At 36.5% G+C, this 12,936-nt stretch overlaps 1 protein-coding gene across 7 annotated transcripts in view; it reads right to left on the bottom strand.

The window, feature by feature from the left end:
* The window catches only part of KLHL32 (kelch like family member 32), a 122,536-nt gene that overhangs the window by 99,969 nt on the left and 9,631 nt on the right, over nt 1-12,936 (bottom strand). The window contains exon 1 of one of the 7 annotated variants that reach the window (XM_042016605.1): nt 1,384-1,460. The exons of the other annotated variants lie outside the window; for them this stretch is intronic. The gene's annotated coding sequence lies outside the window, so the exon portion shown is untranslated. Of the gene's footprint in view, nt 1-1,383; nt 1,461-12,936 lie in introns of those variants that run through there. 7 annotated transcript variants of the gene reach the window in all.

The raw sequence follows: 12,936 nt of genomic DNA, 5'->3' as shown, positions 1-12,936 counted from the left end.
TGCAGGGAAAAGCATTCCTTCTCCAATAATTAAGGCATATGCATCAAAGAATTAACAAAACATTCAAAGAGTCCCATACTGCATTCAGTGTTTTTACCCTAACAAAGCAACCTGCCCTAAACTTTGGCACTCCTCCTTTCTCTTCCAAAGCTCCAGCACTGCATGCCTCACTTAAATGTACACCATGTATACAAGAGTACAGCATGGAAATCATTTAATCAATACTACACTGATTTTGTTTAGCCACATAGAGTTAAGGCAGCTCAAAATTTTTAAGAACTGGAAATTCAGAAGCATTATTTATCCTTATGGAAAAAAAAAAAATTAAGGAGGCACTTCCACCTGTTGTGTGGATACGCTGTGCTAGAACAGCTCTAAAATCATTTGAACCAACAGTTTATTTCTATTTCAGACAGCTAGATACATCTCCATTATATAAACTGTGATTGGTACCTAAGGAAACTCTTTGCATTAGAATGTTTAAGACATACTATTGTCTTTCAATTTAACTACTATAAGTAATTAAATCAGTTTAAAAGATTAGTTTATAAATTTAAGGATAAGAATTTTGGTTTAAATGGAAAACTTTAAATCCGCTTAAATCCTTCTGTTATAGTGAAATACTCCTTTATGTGGAAATTAACAGGGAAAAACAGGCCAGACAGAAAATGCCCATTACATGCTAGGTCTGAGATACACGCGAAAATTGCCAAAAAATTTTTTTTTAAACTCACATTCAATCTACTTTATACTGAAAATAACTTAAATGTCCCAAAATTCACTATTTCCTCCCCCCTGAAGTAACAAGCTTTTTTTTTCTAGTTCACATGTCTAATTTTACAGAGTTGCCTAAACCATAGTCCAGGTCATCACAGAACTTACCCTGTTGCATAAACAGGCTCTGTATTTTATACTGGGTACCTAAGAAACATTTTTTTCCACTCTAATTATGCTTGCTTTGTCTTGCAAACTAGTAAAAAAATTATGTTCATAATGGAAATGACAGTCTATTAATAATGCCTGAAAACAGGCAGGTTTTCTACATAATTCAAGCTTATATAAAATAATTACCACCTTGGTGGTTTCATCAATAATTTTACCATTTGCTCTGTGTAAATAAGAACTGAGTTACAATCAACTTCAGTGTGAACTCACTTACAAAACATGACATAAGCATTATTTTAGTTAGGTCAAAAATGAAACTATTTAAAAATCCTGATTTTAAATGTGTTCTTAATACAAAAAGAAAAGAGCATTTGAAAAAAAAGCTTGCGCTCTCTTCTTGACTAAGGGAATTACTTCTTAGGCAGATAGTTACTAAACTATCCCACTCCCCTCCCCTGAGCCCCACCTAGGTTTAGGGGAAAGCAAGGGTTCTATTACCTATGTAGAAGTCAGAAAAACCCCAACTGACTGCCTCCATGGTTCCAGGTATGGCCAAGATCAGAACTCCTTTAAAAGACAGGGTGGAAAATTACAGAGCAGTTGGTGCCTTTTATCCCACATAAAGAAAATAGTTTAACTGTGGAAAGCTGCAACACAAAATTTGAGCTAAATATCTTTCAAACAATTCACTGAGATCCAGGCAGCCAACATACATAAATCTTCACTGCAGCCAGATGCAATCTCTGCTCTTGTGATGATCCACATTTGGAGGGAGGTAGAAGAGCCAGCTTCCAAAAATCCTTGGGGATGTCTTCAAGCAGCCACTCCTTTGCTCCTCACAACAGCCCCTGCTGCTTCAGAGCCACTCACAGAGTGACAGGAGACTGACTTGCCTCTCTGGGGAGATCCCTCGCACTCATCTCTTAATAAAGGATGCAGTGAGACTTCGGGAACTGCGGAGTCCTTTACACTGGTACCACTTAAGGCAGCTTTCACCTAGTTCATCACAAATAGAGTTGCTGATCTTCTGTTTACCACTAAATTTCACAGAATGGCACTGCATTAGTTAAGTATTTCTCTGCCTTTAAAGTCCTCTAGTATGTGAAAGGCCCTCTAACTTCTCCTTTAATTTTTCACTTTGAATTGGGAAAGCCACTCATTTATCCATTACCACATTACTTAAAACAATACTGCTTATCAAAAACATATTTCAACTAATTAATTTTAACTCACTCAAACCACATAGCCAAACCCTGAGTGTTTAAGTAGATTTTAAACTCATTCCATGTAGGTAGCTTTTACTTACATTCCTAAACTTTGTTTCACTTGTCAGTAACCATAAAAAGGTGTTGATTCATAAAACTTTACATTAAATGTGGGGGTTTTTTTTCATTTCTCTGGGTACAGATAATGTATCTGTTCAGATAAGAAATATATCTAAATGAAATATTGCTAACATTCTTAATTATGACTGTTGTTATGTTGGAAAACAGTAACTCAACATTGCTTACATTAAATTTGCCATGTGCCAAACTCGCTTACAGAGAAATTTATTAAAATTCACATGCTCAAGAACTGGTTAAAAAGACTAAAAATACTGAATATATAAATAATTTTAAAGATATTTTGCCTTTTCATGTAGTTATCTTTAATCAGTTATCTTCTTTCCCTCAAGTCACTCCTTTTCTAAGTGTGTATATTAAATATTGAAAAACACTTCCACTTAAACCCACACCACTTCAAGTTAGATGCATGGACAAACTGAAGGGATCATGAGCTCCTTCCTGCAAAAAAGTAAAATTTGGAACCAACTGGATAAGTCATGAAGATAAAGCATTTGTACACAGTGAAATGGTATTTTCACTTTGACAGCTCCAAATATCTGGTTTCAATTTGGCTTTTTTTAAAAAAGAAAATGCAACATTTAAAAGCTAACAGAAGAACACTATATTCATTTCACTCCAGAATGGCATCATAGCACATCCTGATGGAGGCTGTCATGGATACAGAACCAGACCATTAAGATTTACCCATGGTAATTTTCTGTTCTGGCTTAGATCCTTATTCACAGGAGCTTCTGCTTTTGCCTGTGGTTTTAGTAAGTCAGAATAAATCATCCTTTCAAGCCGTACTTCACCTTCTCTCAAAGTAAGGGTCTCTTCAGAAACAAAAATAAGAGTTTACTATTCACAGAAAATAAAGGACATTATCTTCTATTTTTTTTTAATCACATCTCTGCCAAATTAATTTGTCGAAAGGAAAACACCTGGAAACAGCTTTAAAGTTTGACTGCAAACCTGCCCTTCTGAGTATACTAGCACACTTTTATGCCTGGGAGACACTACTTTTTCCCTTTTTCATTGAGATCTTTGAGAATTGAAATATTTTTCTCATTCCATAAAAAATGTTCAAGAATGTCAAGTGTGAGAAAAACTCTGCCACTGCCCAATGTTGTCAGTGAAACCATCACTCAGCTCAAACACAAGTTGCTCAACTAATTTAGTGCCTCAATACAGTGACTTTCAAGAAAAAGCATTCATAGTACTGAAAAAAAACCCTTAGACTTAATGTAAATTACAATATTAAGGGAATAAAAAAATTGAAAATCTGGATTTGTTTGGGAAAACAGAAGTCAGTAAAAACACCTCAAGAAAAAATTCAGCAAAATAAATATAGAATAAAACCGTAAAAAATTCAAAGTTTTATAGTCTTCTGATTAATTACAAATTATTTTCTTGTGAAACTGGAAAGATCATTGCTATCTTCAGGCCATCAGCTATCGTCAATTAGAATAATGAGGTTTATTTTCTATTACTACCAAATTGCTATCTGACTTCACAGAATAATTAAGATCTTAAACCACAAAAAATATAAAATGAAATTACAGGGGTAAAGGCTGTACGAGTAGAACAACATCTTTATGTCTTTATATCTTCTTTGTGGCATTATGTCTTCTACATATCTCAATACATCAGTATTCTGGACATTTTTTCTGAATACACATTCAGATAAAATAAAAAGCAAGGTTCATGGTCATCTGTGTAACTTAAGGCATATTTTACCTAAACTACCACCTGAGAAAGAGCTTGTTGCATTCTAGTGATAAAAACATATAGAATCATGTAACTCTACTGGAAACTACACAGGTGAAGTTTGATGACTTTGAAGATGAGGTTTGCTTCCAGGCTGTGTGCACACAGTTCCACATATTTCATTTGAAAAAAGATAACAGTTTTATACAACTGTAGTAACATATCTTTGTGCACTATCATCTTAGCTTTTCAGAGCACTAATTGTTGCTATCATTTAAGCTATGATACTAATTACTCACCTGCTGAAAGGAGCAGGACATAACTTGCAGCTGATCCATTTTTTGTAGTTGGGAGAACAATATTACAACTTGACCCTGATCTCATTGAAGAAATCTCAGCTCATGGCAGGGGACTGGACTAGATGACCTTCAAGGGTCTCTTCCAATCCAAACTATTCTATTTTTCTATAAACTTATTTTCTCATCTTTCTTAAAGTTAGGCAACAAACATGCTTTTACATTTATATTTACATAGGCTTAACAATTATTCTCAAAATGAAGTATCTAATCCATACATTGAGTTCACGGTCATTATAAGGACAAGTTGAAAGCTATCTGGTATTTCAGCTTTAAGGCATTCTGCTGCTGGCATGAACCAAAATCTTCAGTTACTTTGCAAAACTATGCTTTCAAGATTTTTCCTGTAGACTTCACGGAACAAAAATAAAATATAAGGTGATTTGAGTATCTTGTAACTGAGTGTTCTTTTGGAATTTGATTCGCATTTTCATTTGATAAAAAAAGCAACAAGAACACCCTGTTCTTCAAATCCAAGCTTTTTTTTCCTAGAAAATTTGTCATGATTTTTTCAAAATCATAGAATGGTTTGGGTTGGAAGAGACCTTAAAAATTATCTAGGTGCCAACCACCTGCCAGGGACAGGGTTGTCACTCACTAGATCAGGTTGCTCAGGGCCCCATCCAACTTGGCCTTGAACACTTCCACAGATGGGGCATCCACAACATCCCTGGGCAACCTGCTCCAGTGCTTCATCACCCTCTGAGTAAAGAATTTCTTCCTAAAATCTAAACTAAGCCCGCTCTCTTTTAGTTTAAAACCTTTTCCAGTGAACAAGTATTTATATATTTCAATAAAATCATGGAGAGTTCATACATCTCTACAGGACCTGCAAGAGCACTCCAACTTTCTCCGTGAAATAGCATTCATGATGTTAAAAGTAAAAGGCTGTGACTACCAGCAGTTAAGTAAACATGTACCTTCTAAGAACGGCCTTCAGTAGCCACAGGGTGGCAGAACTATACTTCAATATAACCTGTACCTCCAGGACAGTGACAGTATTTCAAAGAGTGGATTTTTTCTTACAGCATAATTACAATAACATAAAATATATGCTCTGTGTCCAATGGGTGCTTTCAATTTCAGGAATCAGAGGAAAAAAAATGTCTGTACCTAACAGTACAGCTACACAGCAATTCTATAAACATCAAAACACTGCAACAGGTTTCTGACCTCCATGTTTCTATTTTGACAAAATATTCAACTTATAGAGTAACTGATTACTAAAATCACTATCAATTTTACCCCATATAGAATCAAAGAATCATAGAATGGATTGGGTTAAAAGGGCCCTTAAAGATCATCTAGTTCCAGCCCCCATCCCATGGGCAGGGTCCATTAGACCGGGCTGGTCAAAGTCCCATCCAACTTGGCCTTGAACACTTCCAGGAATGGGGCATCCATAGCTTCTCTGGGCAACCTGTTCCAGTACCTCTCTGTCCTCCAAATAAAGGATTACTTCCTGACATCTCACCTAAACCCTGTAAAACCATTCCCCTTGTCCTATCATTACCTGCCCATGTAAGTCAGTCTCCCTCCTTTTTATAAGGCCCCTTTAAGTGCTGGATGGCCACTGTGAGGCCGGGCTCCAAGTTATTCTCCAGGCTGAACAATCCCAACTGTCTCAGCCTGTCTCTGTGGGAAGGGTGCTCCAGCCCTTTGACCATCTTTGCGATCCTTCTCTGGACCCCTTCTAACAAGTCACCATTCCTTGTGTTGAGGACCCCAGAACTAAACACATTATTGGCTTATGGACTATTCCTCCACTCTTCAATGTAAGAGAACAAAGATAGTTGCAAACACCTTTCTGTTAAGAGAAACAGGCATTAAAAGATTTCTGACAGCTTTAAGCAAATTGGACAGAGTGTCATTCGTCTTGATGATGAAACACATTTTGATGAGGCCAAGAGGGAGATGACAAGTGGGAAATAAGTAGGAAGAGGAAACAAAAACAATATGGAGGAAGCTGGTGATAAAGCCCAGCTACAGTTATTTCTTGGGTTTCCTCTTTTGCAAAGGGGAAGGGGAAACAGTGGAATCGTACACAATCTAAAAATCAGATGAGTATCTGGGAAAACAGATCAGAGAGCATGCATTTTTCTACAGCGCAATCGCAGGAAGAGAAGCCAGAGGGCATCAGGGAATAATTCTAATTGCTGGACAAGAAGACTGAATGCTCAGGAGCACAGACTGGGAAAACATACAGAAGAAAGACAAAGAGCCAAGGGCAGGGAAGATCCTGGACTAAAATGTGCGTGTGACAAAACCATCAGATTTAGAAGAAAGCAACTAAAATAATCAATGTCTGTTAAAGCCCATTTCATCTAGATTTTAGACTAGAAATCAAGATCACCAAGTTTTGCACCTTTTTTTTGTGGAGAAACAGCTGCAGAACATTTGCTTTCACTTTCTGCTGATTGTGATGGATTATAGTGAATAATTCCTGACAGTTTACTTAGTGATCTTAGGGCTAATGGTTCCAATCATACTGCTGTTCCATGCAGTCAGTACAGCTGTTCCAGATTTTTTCTTTAGTTTACCTTTTTAAAAGTGTTAAAGGGTTACATGCTCATGAAACTAAGAATGCTAGAAAAGGCAAAAAGCTAAGTTCTCCAATACCCGAACTGAAGTTCCCTACAATCAGCTTACTACAAGAAGAGGCACAGGTATTCCTAATTCCATCATTTCTTTAAACCTGAATGTTTGAACTCCCTTAGGGCCCTTTTTCTACACTTAAATTGCATCAAAACTTCTAAAAGCCTGGCTAATGCCATTCCAGCATAAACTCTTGTATTACAGGGATGCCTGTATTACTATTTAGCTGCAAGGCGCTTCAAGTATAAAAGGAATTTCTACTATGTAGCTTTTCATAATTGACTTAGAAGTTTAAGTAGGAGTGACAGGACTTGAAGTTAGCTAGAGCTCCGAAGTAGATCCACCTAATTTAGACCTTTTCCGTACAACAAACTCGGATCAATTGAAACACTTCCTTACTGAAAAGATATATGTGATTTAAGCATTAAAGAAATTTAGATTGAAAGAGAAAATCACAACTAATTAGATGACCAGAATAAATAAGACTTACAGACAAATTCTGTTTGTGGGTGAGAAGTAGTGGGAGAGAATGGAGAGGGTTGCCCGTCTCCAAGTTCTATTGCACACTGCAATCACAAAAGCCATAAGCAGTGAAGCCTTCACAGTTATCTCTCCTCTAGCTCTTTACCCTGTTTTACACTGCCTTCTGCAGATCAAAAAAACCACTTGTATTTTAGGAAAGACAGAGTTTCCATCATGTACATATTTTGTTACTGTAAGACCACTATTTCTTATATTCACTGTCTGCAACTTGTTTATATAGTCACTGCTACCTCTATAATCTTAACTAGCCTAGCTAGAGGAGTACACAGATAAGCCTGGTCTGGGATATGCAAAGCAGCACTGAAGATGTCAGATAGATTTTTTTTTTTGCACCCATAGACAAAAAACATCAGGAGCTTTGCTATACACACAAGACTGTACAAACCTTACCTGGATAAAGGAGAAAACTCTTACCACACCACTAGAAGGAAAAATGCTCTCAACTCAAGAGGGATATCAGGGGCAGATTTACTTAGGGAACTGTGGCCTTCTCCCTGCTCCCTGTGAGTACAGCCTGCTAGCCTGTGAGCTTTTGAAGCATTAGGACAGTTGGGAATGGTACAGTTCCTACCAGAGGATTCTGTGGTTCACATATCTGCTGGGAACACAAGGGAAAAACATCAGGACACCTGACCTCTTATGCCGGAAAACAGCTGAATGCCCTGCCCACGTTGATGATAGAGTTTGTGGATTCTTTCTCTCCAAGGATTCATCCAGAATCTAGATTTCATACTAGAGTATTTTACTGAAACAGGAGATCTTTTTTCTCTCATTCTTTACTCAACATATGTTCCACTTCTAACACAGACTTTATTCAATGTTCCAGACCAGCTACCTAGAAAATGTTCTGATATTGAGCTCTGTCATTAATACCCAGTGTCAATCCAACAAATAAAAATTCCTCTCAGAGCAGAAGGGACAGGTAGGTAGGGGAGGTGACAGGAAATACAGTCTGAAAAAACTCAGTGTGAAGATGCATATGATGTATTTGTAGTGGGAGTCATAACTTTGACAACATGTCTTAAGAAACTCAGTTTAAGGAAATACTTCATACTAAAGTAAAATATTACTCTAATTAAGCTCTATCAAATAGGTTACTAGAGAAACATGAGTTCTTGTTTGAAAACATCAGATTTGAACATGCTCTACTTTCTGCTTTTCAGAGAATCCAGGAATTCATACTTTAAATCCTTTGGGTATATACAGATTTAAAGACAGACTCAGATCCTTTTTTAGGTGAATGGAGCATCAACACTCCTTAGATTATGTAAACAAACACAAAAAACCCCAAAAGAAAACCACAAAAAAACAAAAAAAAACCAAAAAAACCCAAACAAACAAACAAAAAAACAAACCAGAACCTAAATTTCAAAAGAAAAGTACAAACTTTTTTTTAAACAAGTTGCTGTTTAAATTCTCAAGGGCATTGTGATGTAGGTAGGCACTTATAAAGGACTGCATAAGGCTACACTTAGGTGCTTACTTGCAGAAGTGAAGAATTTAAAACTTGTATACGTTTGATTTTTTTTTTCTAGTGGTTAAATTGACATATTGTTCTTCCCTTTATATACATGCAAACAACTTACAGCTTGTTGAGTCTTTGTTCTGAAGCATCTATCACTACCCAGACATTAAACTGGTAAGCTCAGCAAGTCTCTAGGGTTTGTGAATACTGCCCCTAGCACCAAATATCAGGTGATTCATGGAGACAGACCTACATGCCTAACTGAAGTTTGTGAATTGAATGCCAATCACTAGAATCACACTATATTTGAGAAAGCTAAACAGTGATGAGGAGGAAAAAAAAAAAAAAAAAAAAGAAAAGGCTCTAGGAACATTTGTTTCCTTGTTTCAAAAATAACATTTATTTTTCAATTTCAAGGGCAACAATTACCTTGTTAAAAGCCTCTAAATGCTACAAATAGCTACTTATAATTCAAGTTAAAACACGGTTTCTTCTACAACTTAATGGGCATGAATTAACAGACATGGAATTCCTGGTGAACATTAGAAAATGATTTTTACTGTGAGGATGGCTAAGCATCAGAACAGATTGCCCAGAGAGCTTGTCGATCTTCATTCTTGGAGACATTCAAAACACCTCTGGACACCGTCCTGGAGAATCTGATCTAGCTGGCCCTGCTTAAATTGGGGGGGTTGAGTAAATTATGTCAAGAGGTCCTTCCAACCTAGACAATTCTGTGCTTTGTGTGATTCGGCTGTGAAGACTATGAACGTCTTCTCAGTGCATGCATGCAAGAGCATATTAGTCCCATATGACCTATTTATTCCACATTCCAATCTTCCTGAAGACATTTTATCTCATAAAAGGAAACAGAAGGGGCAAAAGGGGGAAATTCTAACAAAACCATAGCAAATGCACATGCCTCCACATCTCTGTTAGGTGTCCCAGCAGGGCACATTTATGAAGTTCAGTCTTTTCCATTTATTGGAACTGCCTAGAAATCCTTTTAACGCCTGTCTAGAAATAATACCAATCCAAACCAAATGTCCCGTGGCACTAAACACTTCTTTTGTCATAAGCAAGTATTTTTTTCTTTTTTATTTTTTTTTTAGGATAGGAAAACTTGGTAGCAATGCAAGTGCAACTACTGTCTATGTGAAGTTTGCTGATTATTTCACTTGATAAACAAAAATAATACTTTGTAAGCAATTCATGCACTCACTTTTTAAAAATTTTTTCCAATTAAACTCAATTAATACTTTAATTCAATTGATAATATACAGAAATGTACTGTTATTTCAGACCCCATAGAGTATCTAAGCCATCTTCCTGGGGATATGAGAAAGATGACACAGGACACCCAGTCCCTTCTGGATCAGTATCTCAAGTGGCATTAGACATTCCTATTCCAGAAAGTAAGTTGAGCCCTGAGTGACTCCTGACAAAGAACAAAAGAATTTATTTTCTTTAACTAAGTTTCAGTGAGGGTATTTTCAAAATTTTCCAGCAGATGGTCATCAATCAAAAGAAATCCAAGCAATTAAAAGCACCTGGAATAAATTTCCAACAATCACTAAAATTTTTGCTTTTAAATGTAATGCTTCTGAGAGTCAAAAGTTAAGGCAACAAATTAGTATATATCAAAATTGAGTCATACTAAGAAGCCTTCTTGAAAGATAATTCTGCTAACTATGTCTGGGAAAGCCACAGCTCCTAGAGGCTACAATGAACATCTCTATCTAAACTACACTGCCAGGTAGAGAAGAAAATCAAAACAAAAGGAAACCATGAATTACCAAAGGGACAATAGTGGCCTATTACTGTTATTACCATATCCCAGAAAACAATTAAGATTTTCCTGGATATGGTAACAACAAAACTCTACAAGACAGCCCTGAAGAAGTTTTTTCCTCCAAATCTCTTCTTCATGGACATGTGTAAGGCCAAAATAGTTCCTTCATTCCTAAAAATGTTATTGAAGTACTTGAAGAAGTCAAATCTCTAACTAAAATTGAAAGATCCACAATCTTTTTAGCAGAGCACAGAGTTATCAAGCTTGTATTACAGAGGTTTGGGGTTTTTTTTTTTCACTTCAGTGTTGGCTGGTTTGGGATTTTTTTGGTAGTGGAAAAGAACTTACATCAAAAATACATTTGACTAGATCTTATGCTGTTAATTGCTTTAACTGTGCACTTTATCTACAAGATCTCATATTAGCATTTTTAATCATTTAAAAGACATTAAATATTGCTGGTACCAGCATGATCAGAGATTAACTTCTTAATAATCACTCGTTTGAGAGTAAAGCATTTGATTCCAGCTGCTATGAACTTTTAAACAAGCAAAAGCAACATTTGCAGACATAAAAGGGACAATCCACTCTGTAAAGGAATTGTGATGAAATTAAACTGCCTATGTCCAACAAAACAATAATATTTTATATTAGACACTTTGCAAAATTTTTGAAAAGTTTACTTGCTCAGGAGAAATCTGAATTACTGTATTTTACTATATTATTCTGACTTTTATGCTGTATCACAACACTTCCACATTACTCTAGCTACTTTTTCATTAGTTTAGATTCCCAGCCTCTAACCCACATGGAAGCTACCTAGGTTGCTTTTACATTTGGACCATAGCAAATAATAAAATTTAAATATACCACTGTTACTACACCTCTAGAAGAATCAGTGGGACAGCATGATCCCTAAAATCAACTGAATTTCTAAATCAAAATTTGACACAGACTGACTTAGGAAGGAAAATGCCAACTCAGGCTCTAACTCCAGAGAATAGTTTTGTTGCAATCACAGGTAAGCCATGATCAGAAACACATTTTAATGTGCAAAATAGTCAAAATAAACCAGTCATGATGGTTTCCTTCCCTGCCACCAAATGTACCTCCTGGAACAAAACTGTGCCTGAAGCTCTCACCTCACAAAAAAGAATAAAGTTTATAGGGCTGAAGATTACTGAGAGAAGCTTGAAAACATAATCTAACACCAGGTTTATGACTTCTACTGAGGAGTGTCTGAATTTATGTGATTACTGATGTCTGGGAACTGACTTTTAGACTTTGAATGCTTGGGAATGACAATGCTAAGATTTAAAGCCATTCAATGATAGAACAAGTAGAAGCTATTCATCAATGTCTTGAGCTGGGAACAGAGACACACTGGCCCAAAAACTGCTGACTGGCATAAAGATGGCCTGAAGCACCCACTCATCCCCTCCAGTGGCCAAGCCCAAGGATACTGCAGATACATCCAAGGACTAAAAGGATAATTAAATTGTGTTTGATTTCTCTTTACCAAATGGCACACAAAAGAAGCTGGATTTGAATCAGAGAATTTGCAGGGGACAGACTGCTCCTCACCTTGCCAAGGAGCTGCGCCATTGGATTGTACATGATCCAGCACTCTAAACACACAATCACTCCTTCTTTTCTGTCTTTGGACAGTAAGATGCCTAATGCAGCCAAGAAGTGCAGGACTACTTTGGCCAGGTTTATTAATTCACCTGGCAACACTACAGTCACCCCCATTTAATCAGGAGACAACTGATCTCCAATAAACAAATAAATAGATAAATAAATAAATTCTGAAAGATCTCTCCCCACCTTGCAAGCACTTTAACTTGTAGATCTGACAGTGTTGCCAGTCACTGAGCATATAGAAGCTCTTGCATCACCACTAGGACTGGCTTCACCACTAGCTTGCTCTCAGGCTAATTCTCAGTTATATTTGAAAAACAAATGCAAGTTTTTACCTCTGTATTTATACCAATTTCAAGATAATCAAATAAAGACTCTTGTCACCCATTTTCAGGAGAAAAAGAGCACAATCTGCACACTAACTACAACTAAAAGCTATTTATGAAATTCCTTCAGTAAGTGATACTGGCAATACAAAACCTTCTCAAAGATGAATCAAAATCCAATGCAGCAATACTATTAGAACTCAATAGCTTCCCCAATTTATTACCATCTAAGTGTGGTCTTTGCAGTCTATTTCTCACAGAGAAGGAGAATAAAGTTTCTAAATCTGGACTGGAATTTACT

The sequence above is a fragment of the Corvus kubaryi genome, unplaced genomic scaffold, assembly GCF_017639235.1.
Source record: "Corvus kubaryi isolate FWS band 111438036 unplaced genomic scaffold, C.kubaryi_AGA036_p1.0 split3-73, whole genome shotgun sequence".
Lineage (NCBI taxonomy): Eukaryota > Metazoa > Chordata > Aves > Passeriformes > Corvidae > Corvus > Corvus kubaryi.
This window is presented reverse-complemented; position numbering and strand designations above follow the sequence as displayed.